The sequence below is a fragment of the Herpailurus yagouaroundi genome, unplaced genomic scaffold (genome assembly GCF_014898765.1).
Source record: "Herpailurus yagouaroundi ecotype Mexico unplaced genomic scaffold, PumYag 77, whole genome shotgun sequence".
Classification (NCBI taxonomy): Eukaryota; Metazoa; Chordata; class Mammalia; order Carnivora; family Felidae; genus Herpailurus; species Herpailurus yagouaroundi.
In genome coordinates, this window is record NW_024412388.1 from 79,365,596 (window position 1) to 79,382,948 (window position 17,353).

The window sequence follows — 17,353 nt, forward strand, 5'->3', positions numbered from 1 at the left end:
GGAAGGAAGGAAGGAAGGAAGGAAGGAAGGAAGGAAGGAAGGAAGGACGAACAACTAGCTAAGAGTACTAGCTAACTAAAATTTGATCCTTTGAGCTGCACATAAAACAGCTATAGCTGAGGTGAAGTTCATGGGTAAGGAGCTAATAAGTCTGTTCCCTGACCTCAACCTTCCATTGATACAAACACAAAACTGTTTAAAAAAAAAAAAAAAAGATATATCCACACACACAATTTTTTCCTGGCAGCAGCAAGAGTATATACTAAAATACTGGCTTCCCTATGTTTCAATCTAGAAAGTCTGAAGAAGCACAAATTCAGAACAAGTCTCTCTCTTTTTTTTCTGATTTTTTAACTTTTATTATTTTTTTAACATTTATTCATTTTTTTGTTACTACTTAATTTTATTTATTTATTTTAACTTACATCCAAATTAGTTAACATATAGTGCAACAATGATTTCAGGATTAGATTCCTTAGTGCCCCTTACCCATTTAGCCCATCCCCACCTCCCACAACCCCTCCTGTAACCCTCAGTTTGTTCTCCATATTTATGAGTCTCTTCTGTTTTGTCCCCCTCCCTGTTTTTATATTATTTTTGTTTCCCTTCCCTTATGTTCACCTGTTTTGTCTCTTAAAGTCCTCATTTGAGTGAAGTCATATGATTTTTGTCTTTCTCTAATTTCGCTTAGTATAATACCCTCCAGTTCCATCCACATAGTTGCAAATGGCAAGATTTCATTCTTTTTAATTGCCGAGTAATACTCCATTGTGTATATAGATATAGACCACATATTCTTTATCCATTCATCCATCAATGGACATTTGGGCTCTTTCCATACTTTGACTATTGTTGATAGTGTTGCTATACACATTGGGGTGCATGTGTCCCTTCAAAACAGCACACCTGTACCTCCTGGATAAATACCTAGTAGTGCAATTGCTGGGTCATAGGGTAGTTCTATTTTTTTGTTTTCTTCTGAGGAACCTCCATACTGTGGAGTGGCTGCACCAGCTTGCATTCCCCCCAACAATGCAAAAGAGATCCTCTTTTTCCGCATCCTCGCCAACATCTGTTGTTGCCTGAATTGTTCATGTTAGCCATTCTGGCAGGTGTGAGGTGGTATCTCATTGTGGTTTTGATTTGTATTTCCCTGATGATGAGTGATGTTGAACATTTTTTCATATGTCAGTTGGCCGTCTGGGTGTTCTTTGGAGAAGTGTCTATTCATGTCTTTTGCCCATTTCTTCACTGGATTCTTTGTTTTTTGGGTGTTGAGTTTAATAAGTTAGTTACAGATTTTGGACACTAACCCTTTATCTGATCTTTATGTCGTTTGCAAATATCTTCTCCCATTTTGTCAACTGCCTTTTAGTTTATTGATTGTTTCCTTCGCTGTGCAGAAGCTTTTTATTTTGATGAGGCCCCAACAGTTCATTTTTGCTTTTGTTTCCATTGCCTCTGGCGACATGTTGAGTAAGAAGTTGCTGCGGCCAAGATCAAAGAGGTTTTTGCCTGCTTTCTCCTCGAGTTTGAGGGCTTCCTGTTTTACATTCAGGTCTTTCACCCATTTTGAGTTTATTTTTGTGTATGGTGTAAGAAAGTGGTCCAGGTTCATTTTTCTGCATGTTGCTGTCCAGTTTTCCCATCACCACTTGCTGAAGAGACTGTCTTTATTCCATTAGATATTCTTTCCTGCTTTGTCAAAGATTAGTTGGCCATATGTTTGTGGGTCCATTTCTGGGTTCTCTGTTCTGTTCCATTGATCTAAGTGTCTGTTCTTGTGCCAGTACCATACTGTCTTGATGATTACAACTTTGTAGTATAGCTTGAAGTCCAGGATTGTGATGCCTCCTGCTTTGGTTTTCTTTTTCAAGATTGCTTTGGCTATTCAGGGACTCTTCTGATTCCATACAAATTTTAGGATTATTTGTTCTAGCTCTGTGAAGAATGCTGGTGTTATTTTGATAGGGATTGCATTGAATATGTAGATTGCTTTGGGTAGTATTAACATTTTAACAATATTTGTTCTTCGTATCCAGGAGCATGGAATCTTTTTCCATTTTCTTGTGTCTTCTTCAATGTCTTTCATAAGCTTTCTATAGTTTTCAGTGTATAGATTTTTCACCTCTTTGGTTAGATTTATTCCTAGGTATTTTATGGGTTTTGGTGCAAGTGTAAATGGGATCGATTCCTTGATTTTTCTTTCTGTTGTTTCATTGTTGGTGTATGGAAATGCAACCAATTTCTGCGCATTGATTTTATATACTGCAACTTTGCTGAATTCATGAATCAGTTCTAACAGTTTTTTGGTGGAATCTTTAGGGTTTTCCATATGGAGTATCATGTCATCAGCAAAGAGTGACAGTCTGACCTCCTCCTGGCCGATTTGGATGCCTTTTATTTCTTTGTGTTGTCTGATTGCAGAGGCTAAGATTTCCAATACTATGTTGAATAACAGTGGCGAGAGTGGACATCCCTGTCTTGTTCCTGACCTTAGGGGGAAAGCTCTCAGTTTTTCCCCATTGAGGATGATATTGGCGTTGGGTCGTTCATATATGGTTCTTATGATCTCGAGGTATGCTCCTTCTATCCCTACTTTCTTGAGGGTTTTTATCAAGAAAGGATGCTGTATTTTGTCAAATGCTGTCTCTGTATCTATTTAGAGGATCATATGGTTCTTGTCCTGTCTTTTATTGATATGATGAATCGTGTTAATTGTTTTGCAGATATTGAACCAGCCCTGCATCCCAGGTATAAATCCCACTTGGACGTGGTGAATAATTTTTTTAATGTATTGTTGGATCCAGTTGGCTACTATCTTGTTGAGGATTTTTGCATCCGTGTTCATCAGGGAAATTGGTCTATAGTTCTCCTTTTCAGTAGGGTCTCTGTCTGGTTTTGCAATCAAGGTAATGCTGGCTTCATAGAAAGAGTTTGGAAGTTTTCCTTCCATTTCTATTTTTTGGAGCAGCTTCAAGAGCATAGATGTCAACTCTTCTTTAAATGTTTGGTAGAATTCCCCTGGAAAGCCATCTGGCCCTGGACTCGTTTTTTGGGAGATTTTTGATTACTAATTTGATTTCCTTACTGGTTATGGGTCTGTTCAAATTTTCTATTTGTTTCAGTTTTGGTAGTGTATATGTTTCTAGGAATTTGTCCATTTCTTTCAGATTGCCCATTTTATTGGCATACAATTGCTCATAATATTCTCTTATTATTGTTTTTATTTCTGCTGTGTTGGTTGTGATCTCTCCTCTTTCCTTCTGGATTTTATCTATTTGGGTCCTTTCCTTTTTCTTTTTGATCAAACTGGCTAGTGGTTTATCAATTTTGTTAATTCTTTCAAAGAACCAGCTTCTGGTTTCATTGATCAGAACAAGTCTCTCTTAAACTATATCACATATTACATGAATTTTTTATTTAGTATACACAATATACCAAGCCCTGGGTCAAGAAGTGTGTTAAGCACTGTCACTCCATACCCAATATGAAATAAACACGATTACCACTGTTCTGAAAAATCCTAAAATGGCAATTAGAATCTTCAACATAATTCTCCAAATAGGTAAACAATCCACAGATCATAGCAAAGTCCTAAAACTTCTACTTTAATGCTAGTTGTGCTAATTTAATTGCAATGATACTAACAGAGGAAAAGTGGGGCACCTAGGTGGCTCAGTCAGTTAAACGTCAGATTCTTGGTTTTGGCTCAGGTCATGGTATCACATTCTGTGAATTCAAGCCCTGTGTCTGGCTCCAAGCTAATGGCACAGAGCCTGCTTAGGATTCTCTCTCTCTTTCTCTCTGCCGTCCCTACCCTGCTCATGCTCTCCCTCTCTGTCAAAATAAGTGAATACACTTAAATAAAAGAAAAAAAGAAAAGAGAAAAGAGAAAAGAGAAAAAAGAGAAGAGAAGAGAAGAGAAGAGAAGAGAAGAGAAAAGAAAAGAAAAGAAAAGAAAAGAAAAGAAAAGAAAAGAAAAGAAAAAAGAAAAGGCACTTGGGTGGTTCAGTCAGTTGAGTGTCCGACTTCAGTTCAGGTCATGATCTCAGTTTGTGAGTTCAAGCCCCACGTTGGGGTCTGGGCTAACAGCTCAGAGCCTGGAGCCTGCTTGGGATTCTGTGTCTCCCACTCTTTCTGCTCACACTCTCTCAAAAATAAATAAACATTAAAAAATAATTTTTTAAAAAAATGATCAAATTATGAGAAGGAAATGTATGTTAATCAAAACTGGATAGAAGGATACATATGAAAAATCAGGAAATCCTGGCACAAATATACCAAATGTCAATGGGATAATAATTTTTTTTTTAACGTTTATTTATTTTTGAGACAGAGAGAGACAGAGCATGAATAGGGGAGGGTCAGAGAGAGAGGGAGACACAGAATCTGAAACAGGCTCCAGGCTCTGAGCTGTCAGCACAGAGCCCGACGCGGGGCTCGAACTCACGGACCGCGAGATCGTGACCTGAGCTGAAGTGGGCTGCTTAACCGACTGAGCCACCCAGGCGCCCCTGGGGTAATAATTTTTAAGAAGGTCCTCAGCATCTCAGCAAGGTAAAAGTACCCTGTTCTATCAACAAGATACACGTGGCCTCCTCAAAAGTTATTTAAGCTCTTTTTCCTTGTCAGGAACTTGAAAAAAGGTTGAAGTGAATGTTATCTCCAATGCTTTCCTGTGTAACATAGAGTCAAAAGAAAATTGATACAGTCTTATATAAAGATTTTCTTATGCAATAATTAGTTTCATTTATATAAAATAAAAAAAAATCCCCAAAATGTTGCACCTAGAAAACTAAGGTCTTATTCCCTGAAATTTATATGCTAGGCTACAGAAACAATCAGAAGTTTGGGGGACAAATCAAGACAATGTGGGTACATACTTTACCAAGACTAAATTTACATAGTTACACAATAACCTCAGACTCTCAGAAGATGTCAAAGAAGCATTTATGATTGCAAGAGATGTTTTTTTAATCTGATAATATTGAAGAAAACTAAAATATTATAAACTAGTAGGCATATCCACACCACTCTAGGTCTTATCCGCCACAGGGAAGTGGGTCTTCTGTCTAATCAAGTCAGAAGACCTCAGGCCTCATACTCCGAATTGTCCTGGAACTCAAGTTATCTCTCTCTTCCTCCCAGTTTCTGCTTTCAACTTTCAAACATGCTGCTCTGCCATATTTAAAAATCTCACTGAATTTTATTTATCCCTCTGAAAAGCCCTGGTCTCACAGCATCCTGCCACCTCTCATAGCTAAGCAACTGTAAAGATGTTTACCTTTTCATTCTTCCCTTCCTCACCTTCCACTTTCTCACTAAATCTGGCTTTTGCCCTACCATTTTTCTGAAACCACACTTACCAAGGTCGCTCACCAAAAGCCTGTTTATTGATCTCTCTGCAATATATGACCAAGTATTATACTCTATCCTTTTACTTATTGTGATTTTTCTGATTAGAAAATACATGTTAATTACAAATTGAAATATCATAGAAAAAAATGGAAAGTTTAAATACTCTGTAATCCTACTCTCAAAGATAGCCTCTGTTAGCAATATGGTCTATCTCCATCAAGATTTCTTTTCTAGGGGCACCTGGGTGGCTTAGTCAGTTGCGCATCCAACTCTCAATTTCAGCTCAGGTCATGATCCCAGGGTAATGGGATTGAGTTCCATGTTGAACATGGAGCCTACTTAAGATTCTCTCTCTCTCCAATGCCTCTCTCCCTCTCCCCTGCTCATGCTTGCTTTAAAAAAAAAAAAAAAAAAAAAATTCTTTTCTATACATATACTAACATAGGAGTATATATGTATATTTTTAACTTAACAAAAGTTAAAGCATACTATACATATTTGAGAATTTTTTTAATGTACCTTGATCTCCTGTCCTTGTTAGCATTATTAGTAACTTGATTAACAACCTCCTAAAGAGGTCCTCATCATAATACCCAAAGCATATGAATGTCACTTCAAAAAAATTTTTTTTGTTTATTTATTTTTGAGACAGAGAGAAACAGAGCACGAGTAGGGGAGGGGCAGAGAGAGAGGGAGACACAGAATCTTAAGCAGGCTCCAGGCTCTGAGCTGTCAGCACAGAGCCCCATGCAGAGTTTGAACCCACCAACCTGAGATAATGACCTGAGCCAAAGTGGGATGCTTAACCAACTGAGCCACCCAGACACCCCTATGAATATTACTTTATCATTTTTTAAACATTTATTTATTATTGAGAGACAGACCGTGAGTAGGAGAGGGGCAGAGAGAGAGTTAGACACAGAATCTGAAGCAGGCTCCAGGCTCTGAGCTGTCAGCACAGAGCCTGAAGTAGGGCTGGAACTCACGAACCGCGAGCCGGATCATGACCCAAGCCGAAGTCGGACGCTTAACTAACTGAGCCACCCAGGCACCCCTTTTAATATTTTTTTAAATGTTCATTTATTTTTGACAGAGAGACAGAGCATGAACAGGGGAGGGGAAGAGAGAGAGGGAGACACATGTATGAAGCAGGCTCCAGGCTCTGAGCTGTCAGCACAGAGCCCAACCCGGGGCTCGAACCCACAGACCACAAGATCATGACCTGAGCCAAAGTCGGAAGCTCAACCAACTGAGCCACCCAGGCGCCCCTGAATGTTACTCTAAATGACAAAAGAAGCTCGGCAGATTAAGTTAAGGATTTTGTGATGAGGAGGTTATCCAGATTAGCTGGGTTGGGCCCATCTGAAGATGTTAAACAGCTGGCTTAGAAGATGGAAGAAGGTGCAAAAATAATATAAAAACAGGGAGGGGCCAAAACATAAGAGACTCTTAAATATGGAGAACAAAGAGAGGGTTACTGGAGGGGTTGTGTGAGGGGGGATGGGCTAAATGGGTAAGGGGCATTAAGGAATCTACCCCTGAAATCATTGTCGCACTATAAGCTAACTAACTTGGATGTGAAAGAAAGAAAGAAAGAAAGAAAGAAAGAAAGAAAGAAAGAAAAGAAAGAAAAGAAAAAGATCCACAGAATGCAATGCAAATGTAAGTAATGCAACTCTAACAGCTGGAAAAGCCAAGAAAACAGATTCTACCCTTGGGAACAGCCCTGCCAATATCTTGACCTTAGCCCTGTGAATCAGACCTCTGGCCCCCATAACTGTAAGAGACTTAATTTTTTTTAAGCTAAGTCTGTTAATTTATTACAGTAGCAATAGGAAATACAGTATATACACACACCATATTACCTTAACTGTATATCATGCTATCATAAGAATGTACCACATTTTAGTTAGCAATCCTTTACTGATGGCTACTTGGGTTGTTTTGTTTTGTTTTGTTTTTTCTTAAGTTTATTTATTTTTGTGAGCAAGAGACAGACACAGAGAGAGAATCCCAAGCAGGGTCCACACTGTCAGCACAGAGCCCAAGGAGGGGCGTGAACTCACAAATGGCAAGATCATGACCTAAGCCCAGACCAAGAGTTGTATGCTTAACCAACTGAGCCACCCAAGTACTCCTACTTGGGTTGTTTTCAATTTTTTATTTTATACCAGGTGCCAAAAATACCTCTAAACATTTGTGTAGTTCTCTAGGAGTTATTCCATAAAGTACAACTACTGGATCAAGAAATATGAAATTTCAGGGCACCTGGCTGGCTCATTCAGCAGAGCATGCAGCTCTTGATCTCAAGGTTATGAATCTGAGCCCCACAGTGGGTGTAAAGACTACTTAAAATAAAAAATAAATAAACAACAAAAGAAATGTGGTATTTCAACCTATATAATATATAAAAAATACATTATATACATTTTAAATATATAAATAAATATATATATATTTAACAGACAGATATAGAAACACGTAAATAACCTCCAAAAAGGCTGTACTTTTCTCTCCAAAATCTATTCTTCAGCTCCCTCTAATTACTGCCACACCAATATCCAAAAGCCTAGGACAGATACATCGGGGTCATCTGGCACCTCCCTTATCTTCACCCCACATACCACAGCTCTAGAATCCTTAAGATCCCCCCCACCGCCCTGTCCAATTCCTTGGAATAGGAGTACATCAATTTTCAACTCTATTACTTTACTGTGTGTTTTCCCTATCTTAAGTCTTGTGATCCACTGTACCAGAATAAACTTTCTGAAACTCAGCTCTGATTTAACTAGACTCTTCACAGATTGCTGGCTGAAATGTGGAATGGTATAACCACTTGGGAAAAATTGTTTGTAACTGTCTTCTAAAGTTAAATATGCATCTGTCCGCTGACCCAGTAATTTCACCTCTAGTTATTTATCCAATAGAAATGAAAATGTATGTCTCTAAAGAGACCAGTAGTCAAGTGTTCATAACAGCTTTATTCATAATAACCAAATGGGGAAATGGATAAACTGTATTATAGCTATACAATGGATTACTGCCCACCAATTAAAAAGAACTATTGATGTGAGCAACAACATGGCTTTATTTCAAAAACATTATGGTGAACAAAAGAAGCCAGACAGAGAAGAATACACTGAATTATTCAATTTTTATGAGAAGTTCAAGAACAAGAAAACCTAATCTGTGGTAAAAGATAACAACAGGGTCTGACTAAAAGAACCATGAAGGATTATTGGGGGGAGAGGTAAAGAGATTCACAAAGGCATATACATTTATCAAAACTCAAATGTATAGTTAAGTTCTATGTGTTTCACTGTAAATAAATTTACCTCACAAACTTTTAAAGCAATATTAAAATTTAAAACTTACTTCACTCAGCATTTTCCCTTACTAGTTATAAAAAGCCTCAAGATTTAAGACAAGTTAATCACTTAATTACCTTTTTTTAAATTTTTTTTTTTACATTTATTTTTGAGAGACAAAGAGAGGCAGAGCACGAATAGGGGAGGGGCAGAGAGATCAGGAGACACAGAATCAGAAGCAAGCTCCAGGCTCTGAGCTGTCAGCACAGGGCCCGACGTGGGGCTTGAACTCACAAACTGTGATATCATGACCTGAGCTGAAGTTGGACGCTCAACCGACTGAGCCACGCAGGCGCCCCTTAATTACCTTTTTTTATCATCTCACTCAGAAACAAGAATGTATCGATTGTGCCTTCCCCTGGAGTTTATAAATTGTGTGAGAGCAAGGATTTTGTCCATGTAGAATAGATCACCATTATCTTCCCAATACCTATCATTATGTTTGACACAGAGGAGATGCTAAGTATGTTATCCTTGGTGGTTCTTAATGATTTATTGACAACTGTATAACTTCTTTAAATTTCTAGATCACTCACTGATTCATTTTTCTGATCTTGTATGTTTACATACAAATGTACCATCATGCTTGATAACAATTACAAACCTCGCTCATCTGGGGCACCTGGGAGGCTCAGTCGGTTGAGCCTCCGACTTCAGCTCCAGTCATGATCTTGCAGTCCTTGAGTTCAAGCCCCAGGTCAGGCTCTGTGCTGACAGCTCAGAGCCTGCCTGCTTCAGATTTTGTGTCTCCCTCTCTCTCTGCCCCTCCCCCTGCCTCAAAAATAAATAAAAAACATTTAAATAAATAAATAATAAATAAGTAAAATAAACCTTGCTCATCTGACACTAGAAAAGAAGCTTCTCCACATTTTCAAAAAGGCAGTCAGGTTGAGTCTTTAACTTTGTGCGCATCTCTTACATGTATTTCAAATAAATATTCAAAGGCAGATTTTTCATGGGCTTATTCCCTAAAATTCATTCTTTTTTTAATTTTTTGTTTTATTTATTTTTGAGAGAGAGAGAGAGAGAGAAATGAGGGAGGGGCAGACAGAGAGAGAGGGAGACACAGAATCTGAAGCAGGCTCCAGGCTATCAGCACAGAGCGCAATGCAGGGCTTAAACCCACGAACCATGATATTGTAACTTGAGCCGAAGTCAGCACCTTAACTGACTGAGCGACCAGGTGCCCCCAAAAAATTCATTTTCAATTTACTTCAAGCTCTATCTTCTCACCATCAAGTCTTCTCAACTATCCTAATTTCTGGTATACCTGAAGATATTAAATTTTCCTTCTCTCATGTATCTCACTTAGATATATTATACAATTGTTCATTAGAGCTACACTTTTATCCAGTATCTGTTAGCACTGATCTAACAAATTTACTAGCATAATTTATGAAAATACTAGATCCATTTTTGACATAGCAAAAAATCTATACCAGGCCAAAAAAGAAGACAGCTATTAATCATTTGAGCACCAACCCAAAGATAAGACAAAATCCCCCTCTTCACTTTTATATCAATGCTTGCACTTTCCTACGAAAAACAAGAGCAATGATCAATAACACAGCCAGTTCTGTTCCTCTCTCTCATCAAGGTCCCTTCCAACAACACAGGAACCAGCAGTTCCTCACGGAGAGAGCCCTAATCATCAACTCACAGGACACTGAAAAGAACAACCAACAATGAAGACCCAGATAGCCAGTCTGACCAGCTTTATGGAACACTTTCCAGAGTATAATTGTGAGGGGTGGATTAGTACAAAGAACAATTAACAAGCACTAAACCCACATTATCTTCGGCCACTTAAAAGGATAAACTTCAAACAGCATAGGCAGGGAAAGCTCTCTATAAGTACAGATATCATTTAAAAAAAAAAAAAAGGTGGAAATAGCAACAAACACACCAGGCCATTTGAAATAATGAGCAACAATCAACGGGTTCTATCCACAAAACACTAATTAACCTACATGTTTCCAAAAGGGCATTTTAGCACAGAAAAATATGGACATAACTTAAAGGTAAATACTTTAAATTGTATACACTTGGCCTAAGAGAAAACAAATGATTTCATTGCGAACTTTTTGTTAAAAACTTTTTTTTTTTTTAATGGTTATTTATTCTTGAGACAGAGACAGAGCGTGAACAGGGGAGAGGCAGAGAGGGAGACACAGAATCTGAAACAGGCTCCAGGCTCTGAGCTGTCAGCACAGAGCCCGACGCGGGACTTGAACCATAAGACCATGACCTGAGCCGAAGTCGGACGCCCGACTGAGCCACCCAGGCACCCAAAAACTCTGTCTTAAAGACCACCATTTGGAAACCTACTGACTTAGTGTTTTAAAAAAAATAAATAGGGACGCCTGGGCGGCTCAGTCGGTTGGGCGTCTGACTTCAGCTCAGGTCATGACCTCACAGTCTGTGAGTACGAGCCCTGCGACGGGCTCTGCGCTGAAGCTCAGAGCCTGGAGCCTGCTTCAGATTCTGTGTCTCCCCCCTCTCTGCCCCTCACCTATTTACACTGTTCCTCTCTCTCTCAAAAATTAAAAAAACATTTAAAAAAATTTTAATAAAGAGTGCAAAGAATCACAAAACTATTAGAGAAGCTTAACATAAAACTTTCAGTGGGTGGTTTTAGCTAATTATCAATTTATGTTAACTATAAACTAAGATCTCTACAACTTTAGTAATAGTTTCCAATTTTTTTATGGTATGGAATCCTTCAAAATTAAAAATTCTTCTCCCATGACCACAGTTGGATTGAAATATTATGGGTTGAAATGACAAAACCACCATGACTTTTTAATAACTTTTATGTTACAAATATGCAAGATTATTTATTCATTCACTATTAAATGTTTAAGGTCTATATGGATTTTCAGACCCCTTGCAGAGATACATAGCTCAATCTGTTTTCTCTAGTCACTAATCCCCTCTTTCCCATGAGTTTCCCATTTTTATAAATCATCAGAGAGATCACCATTTGGCTTACCTTTAAAACCATTCCCAATCCTGAGAATGTATGATTCTGGGACAAGTACTTCTCAAAAGAATTTGGGGATTTCTAGAGAAAGGTCCCAATATATTTGGGACCCAATATTTTGTCCCTCCCGACACTCTAGGTAACAGTAAAGAAATTTAAAAGCTATAATCCTTCAAGGAGCAGACAACAGTGAAGGGCAGATGGCAACACATTTTTATAATGAAAGCAGATGATTAAGGTTAAGTTGGCAGATAGAACACACACATCTAATTTTCCTCCCTCATAAAACTCTACTAAAACAAGGAAAAAGATGTTGTTGTGTTCTATTTTTAGCTCATAAACCATAAGGACAGGGAGAATGGGAAAAGAGACAACAGCAATAAAATTTTGGAGGCTGGAAAGAAGATGAATGAGTGGTAATCGACTTTGTCAAAGACAGCCAAATTACAAGCCAGCAGTGCTGGCAATTTAGAACAAACCCAATTTATACTACACAATCCTCAAAAGGCTTAGGAACTGCCAGAACAAAGAGGAACAAGGGAGACCCAAATAAGAAAGGATCAGGTGAAAGCTGTGAACAGTTAGAAACCTAGACCCCATTCCTTCTCCAAGCTGCTGAGTAGCCCATACTCAATGCAGCAGCTGACTGGAGATTTATTCTCTCAAGAGAGCAAACCATAAAAGGTAGAGGACATAAGTATCCCAACAAAAAGAAGCAAATCACGTGACCTTATATACTGAATGTTCTGTGACTCATTCTCCAGCCGTGTTTCTTGAATTCCCAGATCACTAGCTACCAAACCTCTACCCTCCAAGCACAAAACTGGAAGATACTCTCTGGGCAATGTGGCCAGACCAAAAGGAAAGACAGAAACCCTGGAGTAGCTAGCTTCAAACAGTCCAAGTGAACCAATGGTTTCAATCTTGACCACATAGGGGAATCACCTGGACAACTTCAGAAAATACCGATGTTAATCTATAGGGATAGAAATCAGAATAGCAGTTGCCTCTGGGCAGGGAATGGGGAAGAGAGAACAAAGATATACTAAGGAATTTTACAGGGTTTTCACAATGCTCTGTATCCTATTAGTTACATGGTTGTATACATGGCAAAATCAAACTATTTACTTAAAATGTGTGTGTTTTACTGTAGGCAATCATATCTGTTTAAAAAATATTGCTACCTGGGTCCTATCCTCAAAGATTCTGTTGTATTTAGTCTAGCAGTGTGTCTCTTTTTTTAAGCTCTCCACGTGATTCTACAGTGCAACCAAATTGAGAACCACTATTCCATGCAGGAGATTATAGAGTAAAACTGGAAGTCAATAAGCCCCACCTACAAGCTCAGGGCTTCCAATCAGCTTTTAGTCCCCACTCTCAATCATGAAAAAACCAAGGATTATCAAAACTCTGAGGAGGGCCTCAATTACAGAAAAAAAAGTAACTTAGAGGAAACAAACTACACAAGGAAAAGAAAGCTTAAAGAGACTATCTTTAACATTCTCAGATACCGCAACACATAACAAGAAAGAGATGGAGGAATATACATAATTGGGTAGAGGACAGGAAGCCAAACCTACAGGCCTGCATAAGGGAATACGGTCAAGAAGCTGATCTACAGGGCACCTGGGTGGCTTAGTCGGTTAAGCATCTGACTCTGGATTTCAGTTCAGGTCACGATGTCAGCACGGAGCCTGCTTGGGATTCTCTCTCCCTCTCATGTGTGTGCCAACTCACTCTCCCTCAAAATCAATAAATAAACTTAAAAAAAGAAGAAGAAGAAGAAGAAAGAAAAAGGGGGGGGGGGGGGGAAGCTTATTTGCCTCACTCACAGAACCCCAGGAAGGCTCAGGACTTGGAAGTCTCCAGACAGTATATCGTCAGGATGGGAAAGGTATGGGGCTGAAAAGCAGGTTAGTAATTTAAACTCTGCAATATATAGGCCTTTTAGTTTCTCTTCATTTACGTCCTCTCATAAATTTATTCCCTAAAAACAGTGACTTGGAGAGACTCCAGACTCAAAAAAGTAGAATGAAGCTAAGGCTGAAAGCCAAGGAATTAAGCAGAAAAGCATGTATTGTGAATAGCAGCCCCTATCTACCCACAGCCCAATTCCTTTGCTCAGCACTCAGAACAGTGCCAGCCAGGCATATTACCTCCCCCACTCTCACCCCTACCCAGTTGAATTTATATGTCCTTTTTGCATGCTGCCAAACCAATTTTCATAATAGCACTTATAGTGGAGGATAAAGGTCTCTTCTTGAATTTCTACTTACCCTCCTAGATTCTAAACCCCTAAGGGCAGGGGAAGCATCTTAATCAGCTTTGTATCCCCAAAGTCCTAACACAGTGATTGTCAATATACTCAACACTCTAGAACTCTTTAATTGGTCCTAGACACTACACCAAAGGAAAAAAAAAAAAAAAGAAAGAAAGAAATGAAAAAAGAAATAACAAGCAAACCAGCTTGGAAAACTAGAACATACAAGGTGTAGTTTAGATTAGGTTGCAAATGAAGATTAAAGACTTAGATCAGCTGTACTTTTTTTTTTAAGTTTATTTATTTATGAGAGAGAGAGACAGCACAAGCAGGGGAGGGGCAGAGGCGGAGAGGGGGAGTCGGGGGACAGGGAGAGAGGCGTAGAATCTGAAGCAGGCTCCAGGCTCTAATCTGGTCAGTGCAGAGCCTGACACAGGGCTCGAACCCACAAAGTGTGAAATCATGACCTGAGCCAAAGTTGGACGCTCAACCAACTGAGCCACCCAGGTGCCCCATATCAGCTGTACTTCTACATACTGGCCACAAGTATTTTAAAATATCACTTACAATAATGTCAAAAATTTCAAATACCTAAGATTAAACAATAAAAGATGTGCAAGACTTTTACACAGAAAACTACAAAACATTACTGAAATTTTAAAAGACCTACATAGAGATATATACTATGTTCATAAATTGGAAAACTCGATATTAAGATGTCAGTACTCTCCAAATTGATAGATTCAATTCCAATTTCCAAAATTTGTTGAAATTGACAAGAAGATTCTGAAATTTATATGGAAATGCAAAGAGCCAAAACTGTCCATTATTAAGGAACAAAGCTGGAGGCCTTACACTATCACACATCAAGGATTATACAATTACATTAATACAGGAATATTGGTGCAAGGATAACAAATAGACCAATAAAACAGAATATCCAGAAACAGATCCACACTTAAACAGTCACCTGATTTGTGAAAAAGTGCCACCAGTGGAGAGGGACAAGTATGGTTATTTTCAATAAACAATGCTGGGTCAAAAAGATACCCACCTGGTAAAAAGTGAATTTTGACCCCCTATAATCCATGGAAAACTTACTATAAATTGTACACTTTAAATGTGAAAATTAAAACAAAACAAAAATTTTGTAAGGTAACACAGGAAAATATCTACATATTCTTAGGCTAAGCAAGATTTCTTAAATAGGAGACAGAAAGCAGTAATCATAAAGGAAAATAGTAAATATACTTCATTAAAATTAAGAATGTCCATCCACCAAAAAAACACCATTAAAAGAGTGAAAAGACAGAATGGAAATAAGATAAATTATGTATAATTTATAGACAGGGTGTGTGTGAACCTTCCAGAAAGGACTCATATCCAAAATATTATAAATTAAAAAAATAAGACTCAGACATTTTACGAAAGACCTATAAATAGCCAATAAAAGATAAAACCACAATCATCAAGAAAATGCAAACTAAAACCACACTAATATATTACTGCACTTCTATCAGAATAGCACAAAGGTTTCGAACTGACAAGCACCAACAAGGATGTGGGGTAACTGGATTAAAATTCTCTAATTAGCACAACCACTTTGCGAAAATGTTCAACAGTATCTAATACTTGAGTTTATCATCCACATACCTCACAAACCAACAATTCCACTCCTAGGTATAAACCCCAATTTAGTAATGTTCTGTTTCTTGATCTGTGGTGGTATACTTAGTAAAAATCCTTTACCTACCCACTTAGGATTGTGCACTTTTTCTGCATAGTATACTTTAATAAGCTTTCTAAGTTTCCTTGACACACAGTTGTCAGAGACCTTAAGGCTAGCATTTTAGAATAGACAAGAAGCTTCAGGTAAATTCAAGACAGGTTACTTAAAAAAAAAAAAAACAAAACTATTAACACATTATCAGCCCAGAACAAAGGCAAAAACCACCAACAGATAGTTTTACTTGGTCTTCAAAGAACACTGGATTTCTTTCTTTCAGCAAAGAAAGGGGTTTATTATTCTACACTGCAACCCAAAGAAAAGATATCTTTGCAAGAAAATACTGCTTTTCAAAATCACCTCTAACAACAACGGATAGGAGGAAAGCAAAGGAACCATCCCAAAAGTTTTGGTTCAACTCTTCGGGAAAAGGATGACAAATGACTTGATCTAAAACGCCCAAAGAAACAGACACAAAGAAATCACGGCAATTCTAAAACAAACACGAACACCACAATTCCATCTACCGGAAATTCTGCGGTTAATTTGAGGCTTGCCCCGCTAGTCATTAGGTGATTCAGTGATGGCTACTAACGCTGTCCAAGGATACCCCAGGGAGTCACCTAGCACACCAGGCTTGCCCATCACTTGCCTGGCGACTCTGCCTTGCGCAGAATCCCGGAGGCCAAATGAAGACGCCAACTTTGCAAGTAAGGGCGCAGGTGGTCTCACTCCATCGGGGCACCCGGAGAGAACGGACTTCTGGCCTCGAGGGCGGGCATGAAACGTCAGTATCCCACACAGGATTTGAGAGGAAGCGCCCCCGTAGCTCCCCGTTCCCTCCACCTCCCTGGGACTCCACTGGGAGACCAGCTAGCGAGTTTTCTCCTCAGAGCCCACGGGAGGACAGTCCCGGGCCGCCGCGGCCTCAGGGAACTTAGGCCCTGGCGGGGCCGGGCGCGCCCGCCCCGCTCGCGCCGCAAGTTTGGTGGCGGCCCCCACTCGCCGCGCCTTGGCCCCGCTGTGCGCCCCGCGGAACCCGGGCTCGCGGCCCATCCGGCCTCCCGGCCCGCCCGGCCTGGCGCGGCGCCCCTCACCTTGGAAACGTTGGGTGGACTCCGCCGTAAACATTAACTTCCCATCCAGCCGGCAGCCTCGCCGCCGCGTCTCAGCGCCTCGGCCCGGGCTTCGACTCCGCGGGCCGCCTTCCCCGCCCGTTCTCAAGCGCCGAGCTCACTGACGAGCTCAGAGCCGCCTCCAACCCTCAACCACCCCTCTGGGCACCGCCACTGCCTTAACTACTACCCGACCCCAACACTGCCCGCCCGCAGGCTACTCCAGGGTCTGGCCGGCCGCGTCAGGAAAGCCCAAGGCGCAGGCGCGGCAGAGCCTTAAAGAGACCGGCAGCCTCTACCGCATAATGGGTTCGAGCAGGTTAGGGGCCGGGCAGCCGGTCGAGAAAAAGAGAAACCGAAGGGATTGGGCCGTGGGGAACGGGGGCGGGGAAATCCCTCTCCCTCCCCCGCCTCTCTTTCAAAGCGCCAGCCCTCAGCCTTACAAATTGCAGACTTCCCCAGTCTCCTGAACCGCCCCTTGCCTGTAAGAGCAGCACAGGACACACCCCCTCGGGGGCCCGAGAAGACCCCAAGCTTGGA

General features: G+C 40.0%; 1 protein-coding gene across 6 annotated transcripts in view; it reads right to left on the reverse strand.

Moving 5' to 3' along the window:
• Positions 1-17,098, reverse strand: part of EVI5 (ecotropic viral integration site 5) — a 248,898-nt gene extending 231,800 nt beyond the window's left edge. For all 6 annotated transcript variants that reach the window (XM_040470985.1, XM_040470988.1, XM_040470986.1 and 3 more), the window contains exon 1: positions 16,796-17,098. The gene's annotated coding sequence lies outside the window, so the exon portion shown is untranslated. The remainder of the gene's footprint in view (positions 1-16,795) is intronic.
• Between the last annotated feature and the right edge of the window lie 255 nt (positions 17,099-17,353).